The sequence below is a fragment of the Perognathus longimembris genome, chromosome 6 (assembly GCF_023159225.1).
Source record: "Perognathus longimembris pacificus isolate PPM17 chromosome 6, ASM2315922v1, whole genome shotgun sequence".
Classification (NCBI taxonomy): domain Eukaryota; kingdom Metazoa; phylum Chordata; class Mammalia; order Rodentia; family Heteromyidae; genus Perognathus; species Perognathus longimembris.
The window spans coordinates 1422887-1428886 of NC_063166.1; positions in this window are offsets into that span (position 1 = coordinate 1422887).

A 6000-nucleotide genomic window follows, 5' to 3' on the forward strand; every position below is an offset into this window, starting at 1 on the left:
GTGACTGTCACTGCGGCAGGTCCTGAGGGGTGACTGTCACTGCGGCAGGTCCTCACGGGGTGACTGTCACTGCGGCAGGTCCTGAGGGGTGACTGTCACTGCGGCAGGTCCTGAGGGGTGACTGTCACTGCGGCAGGTCCTGAGGGGTGACTGTCACTGCGGCAGGTCCTGAGGGATGACTGTCACTGCGGCAGGTCCTCACGGGGTGACTGTCACCTGCGGCAGGTCCTGAGGGGTGACTGTCACCTGCGGCAGGTCCTGAGGGGTGACTGTCACCTGCGGCAGGTCCTGAGGGGTGACTGTCACCTGCGGCAGGTCCTGAGGGGTGACTGTCACTGCGGCAGGTCCTGAGGGGTGACTGTCACTGCGGCAGGTCCTGAGGGGTGACTGTCACTGCGGCAGGTCCTGAGGGATGACTGTCACTGCGGCAGGTCCTCACGGGGTGACTGTCACCTGCGGCAGGTCCTGAGGGGTGACTGTCACCTGCGGCAGGTCCTGAGGGGTGACTGTCACCTGCGGCAGATGCTGAGGGGTGACTGTCACTGCGGCAGATGCTGAGGGGTGACTGTCACTGCGGCAGGTCCTGAGGGGTGACTGTCACTGCGGCAGGTCCTGAGGGGTGACTGTCACTGCGGCAGGTCCTGAGGGGTGACTGTCACTGCGGCAGGTCCTCGCGGGGTGACTGTCACTGCGGCAGGTCCTGAGGGGTGACTGTCACCTGCGGCAGGTCCTGAGGGGTGACTGTCACCTGCGGCACGTCCTGAGGGGTGACTGTCACCTGCGGCAGGTCCTGAGGGGTGACTGTCACTGCGGCAGGTCCTGAGGGGTGACTGACTGTCACTGCGGCAGGTCCTGAGGGGTGACTGTCACTGCGGCAGGTCCTGAGGGGTGACTGTCACTGCAGCAGGTCCTGAGGGGTGACTGTCACTGCGGCAGGTCCTGAGGGGTGACTGTCACCTGCGGCAGGTCCTGAGGGGTGACTGTCACTGCGGCAGGTCCTGAGGGGTGACTGACTGTCACCTGCGGCAGGTCCTCGCAGGGTGAAATAAAAGCGTATCTTTCTTGACATCAGTGCAGAAAGTAGATCTCAGAACTGACTCCTTTTATGACAAATACAAGTTAAAGGGCCTCTGGCTGTCCAGAGTTGAGCTACCCCCCCAAAAAAAATAGAAGGGAAGAGCAGGCAGAGAAAGGATCTCCCCGTTTTGCTTGATTATTTCAAAAGTCACTGGCTCACTTGTAGTGACTGAGAAGCCACTTTCTGACCATCTCTGTCTGCCAGGCTATATGGTTTCAGATGACAAACAACACTGTGTCTGTGTAGACGTTGGATACTGGGCTACCGAGTGGAGTGAGATGGAAGGAGAGAGGAAGGATGGGGCGCGGCCATCGTCGTCAATGTACGTAAGTGGAAGCGGGTGACTCGGGGAGGGGTGGGGGGAGGGGATGGCCGGAGGAGTGACGCAGGTCAGGATGCAGGGTACTCATAAGTTGGTACATTGGAGTGAGACCCCTGAAGATAATAAAGTATATTTTTAAAACAGACTCCCCCCACCCACTGCTGCTATTGCTAATGGTGTGCTAAATTCAAAACATAGGAATATATAGGAATATATACAAAACCAAATGTATTGAGAGGAAACTGGCTTTTTTCTTACTTTGTTTTTGCTTTGCAGGACTGAGCATGAACCCACAGCCTTGCACAGGCTTGGCCGGTGCTCAGAGACTGCCCCCCCCACCCCCAAGAAATCTTAGGCTTGTCTCATGAACGCATAAGATGATGCTAAGTGAAATGAACTCCATGTTATGGAAGCGACTGTTATATCACTGTTGTAATTACTTTCTACATGCCATGTGAAACCGTAGCTTCTTTTGTTGATGATCCTCTTGTATCCCCTGCCTGTGGTTGTCCCCTCACTATCACTATATCTCATCTGAGTACCCTGGATACTGTATATTCTGGTATTGGAACTAGGGAAGGAAAGGGAATATCAAAATCGAGAGACAAAGGATAAAAAGACAAGCGACTCCAAAAGCAATACTTACAAAACCATATGGTGTAAACCAACTGAACAACTCATGGGGGAGAGGGAAAGGGGGAGGGGGAAGGGGGAAATGAGGGAGGAGGTAACAAGTTGAACAAGAAATGTACTCACTGCCTTACATTTGAAACTGTAACCCCTCTGTACATCACTTTGACAATAAAGAAAAAATCATTAAAAAATAAAATATGATGACACCAAAAAAAATAAACAACAAAAAAAGGAAATCTTAGGCTGGTTTCACCACACCTTCATTGCGGTCTGCTTCTGGAAATTAAGTACTTCACAGAGATGAGAATGAGGGGTAAGTTGTCCCCAAATACTAACAGGACACAATGTTGCTGCTCTTTGTTGGTGGTGGTGGTGGTGGTGGTGGTACTGGGGTTTGAACTCAAGGCCTGGGCACTACCCCTGAGCTTTTGTGCCCAAGGCTAGTGCTCTACCACTTGAACCACACCTCTACTTCTGGATTTTTTTGTTCTTGGTGCTTAGCTGGACATCCACAGACTTTCCTGCCTGGGCTGGCTTCAAACCTCCATCCTCAGATCTCAGCCTCCTGAGTAGCTAGGATTACAGGCGTGAGCCCCCGTGCCCAGTGAAGGTTGCTGTTCCTGAAGTATGGCTCCTTTCATTCCCCAGCGTTCCAGACCTAACTCCATCCCGCTGGCCCCAGCACATTTCCAGGGAAGATGCTTGGGCAGGGTCTGTACCAGTTTCTTCTAGGATATTGTTTGTATTTTTACCGTTCATTTCTGAAGTCTCCCTGTGATCTTAACGGGTGCATCCCGATTCAAAGGTCTTGACAATGCGCTCTCATCCGCTGATCTGCTTTGGTTTGCTCATAAGGTGATTGGCAAGAGGCTTGGTCCTGGAGGCAAGGATCTATTGTTTGTTGCTTGCTTGCCTTGCAAGTCTTAAATGCATGATTTCTTTGAGAGCTCGAAATCTCTTTAGTGTTTTCTTGGGGGAAGGCTTTATTTAGTTTGAGAGATTATTAGATGACTGGCGTATTTAGAGTGAAGACAGTGTATTTGCCCAACCTGAAATAGGTAAACTACTGTTGGTGCGCCTCCTGAGTACAAAGTGAGGACTTGGGGAGCCACTGGGATTCCATGTACCCTGGGTCCCGTGGTGTTGACTGTGAGAAACTTGAGTGCTGGGCTGTCCCTGGAGGACGTCCTGGTCACTGTGATCCCCTTGGTGTCCCTGGAGGACGGCCTGGTCACTGTGGTCCCCTTGGTGTCCCTGGAGGACGGCCTGGTCACTGTGATCCCCTTGGTGTCCCTGGAGGACGGCCTGGTCACTGTGATCCCCTTGGTGTCCCTGGAAGACGGCCTGGTCAGACTCTCATCCCCCTGGTGAAGGCTGTCTTCCTCCCTCACAGAAAGCCTAAACACACACACCTTGTTTTCCTCCTACAACCTAAGATTGCTTTGCAGCCGTGCATCTCAGAAGTGATTGCTGTGCCCTGTTCTCCTATTTTTACCTCTTGACAGCCTTCTTTTCCAGAGAGTGGAGGTTTCTGTCCCCTCCTCTGTGGGGAGTGGCATGGTGGTTATAGGTGACTGTCTTGAAAAGCCATGCTGTGAAAACTGAGGGACCGTGTGGTTGTTGCCTGGTTTCCTGTCTCGGGTTGTCTGTTCTCCTCGTGTCTGGTGTGTACACCGTAGTGAGGATGTGGGCGGGCATACAGCGCCATTGTCCAGGGGTTGGGAGAATGAATTTCCCATGGCCTTCACATTTCTTTAAAAACCAGACTTAGCTGCTCCCAGCCCTCACGGATTCTTTTTTATTGCTTCTATCACAAATCTTTGTGGTGAAAGCAGCAATCGCCGCGCATGGAGGGGGAGGAGGCAGGGCCGAGGGCCGCGCATCACAGCCCCAACCTTGCTGCAGGGGTGAAGAATTCGTGGACACCCTCGTGACACGTGGCTCCGCGTGTTAGTTAAAAGTGGGCACCGTGCAGGCAGAATTCTGCAAGGAGGACCGACCAGGTGGGAGATGTGTGGTTCTGTTTCTAACCATCCAGTCTAAGGGGTGGTTCAGAAGTAAGCAGCTGGGGGGGGGAGGGGCAGACAGGGAAGAAGAGAATGGATCTGAGGTGGTGGTTGCCTGGACTTCCTCAGGACATGACTGACCGCGGGCTAGCTCTGAGCTGTCTCTCCTGGAAAAGCCGCACCTTCCTCTCGCGTTGTGCTGAGCCTCATTTTTCTCATCTGTTGTTGTGGTTTCCAAAGCTCTTGCCTTGGAGATCCCAGCCAGTCATGGCAGATGCGTATTGTTCGGGTTTTCTGAGTCATTTGACGGAGGCGGGGAGGGCTCGATCTGTCTGGGCAGCCAGGGCCGGGGCTCCGCGTGGCTGGGCTGCGGCCTGTCAGCAGAAGTGGAAATGGGGTTTCAGCGGGGCTCACAGCCCATCCTGGAGCGGCTGAGGAGGAAAGGATATTCAATTTAACTGCTTCACATCAGACCTCGTGACTCGGCAGACCAAATTTATAAGGTCACTGCTTGTTTTGAAACCAAACAATTGGATGAGACACGAAACAGTGGAAGATGAGTGTGGTTCTGGAACAAATGACATTTGGAAAGAGGAGCATCTACGGCTTCAGTAGCGCCCGCTGCTGCTGGGGAGACGGCCGGTGCCCCGCGGACCCGCGGAGTCGCTGCCGCCAGACGGGGCACGCAACTCGGGTGTGAGGGGCAGACTGGCTCAAGATCTCTCAACTCTCCGGCAACGCGTCGCCCATCACGCTTCCGTTAGCGGAAACCCTCTGGATTGGAAGAGGAATGTGTCTGTAAATCTTCACTTTGGGAAACGCGCCACCCACACTCACCCTGGAGAGGACCCGAGAGCTTTGCTCACTGGCCTGCAGGGGGCAGTGGAGGGGCACAGGGAGGCTCCCAGAGGGTGGGCGCCGGGCCTGGGTGCCTCGCGAGGGCCTACCTCGTCTGCTCTTGGGGAGTCGTGGCCTCTGGACGGGGGGAGGCTGTCCTACCCCCTCCTTCACCTGGGCCCCAGAGTGCTGTTCCATGAAGACACTGTTGGAGCCCACTGCCCGTTAGGTCCGGGTGTGGGGTCTTGAGCCGGGGCGTCTCACTGGAAGCCGCGCCCTGCCTCGTTCTGGCGGCTCAGTGCTCTTCCCGAGACCGGCCAGGGCTGCGCGCTGGGCCGCCTGGGGACTTGGAGAGCCCCATCTCCTCTGTGGGGCAGGAAACAGACCTGGCAGACACCAGGTCCCTCGTACCCCGGAGGCTTCTGCACCGGGGTGAGATGGCTTCGCCTCGCAGACGCCAGAGATCCGAAGGCACAAACACCACGGTGGGAACTCCAGACGCACGCTGGCTCGCGTGGCCGGGCGCACACACCAGGGCGGAGGGACTCGGTAGCAGCTCCGCCGCCAGCTTGCCATGACTCGGTCTTCACCATACTAGAAACACTACAGAGCGGTTGCTTTCACCCCTTGTAAGTACATCTGTGCGTTCGCTGTTTCCCAGCTTTTACTGCTTCCGGGGAAAAGCCTAGCGCTGACATCTTTTTTGACCCCATTCCCAGAGTGCACACACACACACACACACTCTCACACTCACACATACATGCATACATACACATACACTGCACATGCACACGTATACACGTGCACACATACACACATGCTCATGCTCACCCGTGCTTGCTCAGCAGTGACAGGACAGGTGCCCGGCCCGCGCCCCCCACGTCCTCAGCCTCCCCCGGCCCTCGAGAATAGGGTGCCGTGTGTGAGGGGCATTACGAGGTGCCAGCTAAACCAAAGTGAGGGGCACGTGAAGAGCTTTCTACTGGTTCCGTTGAGCTAGCATCCGGGTAACGACGGAGACAAGTTGGATAACACAGGTCAGGCAGCAGGAGATGTACTTTGTGCTTTGCAATGGAAGAGTGAAGAGTCGGAAGGCCGGGGGAGCCCAGTTCTGGTCCTAATCT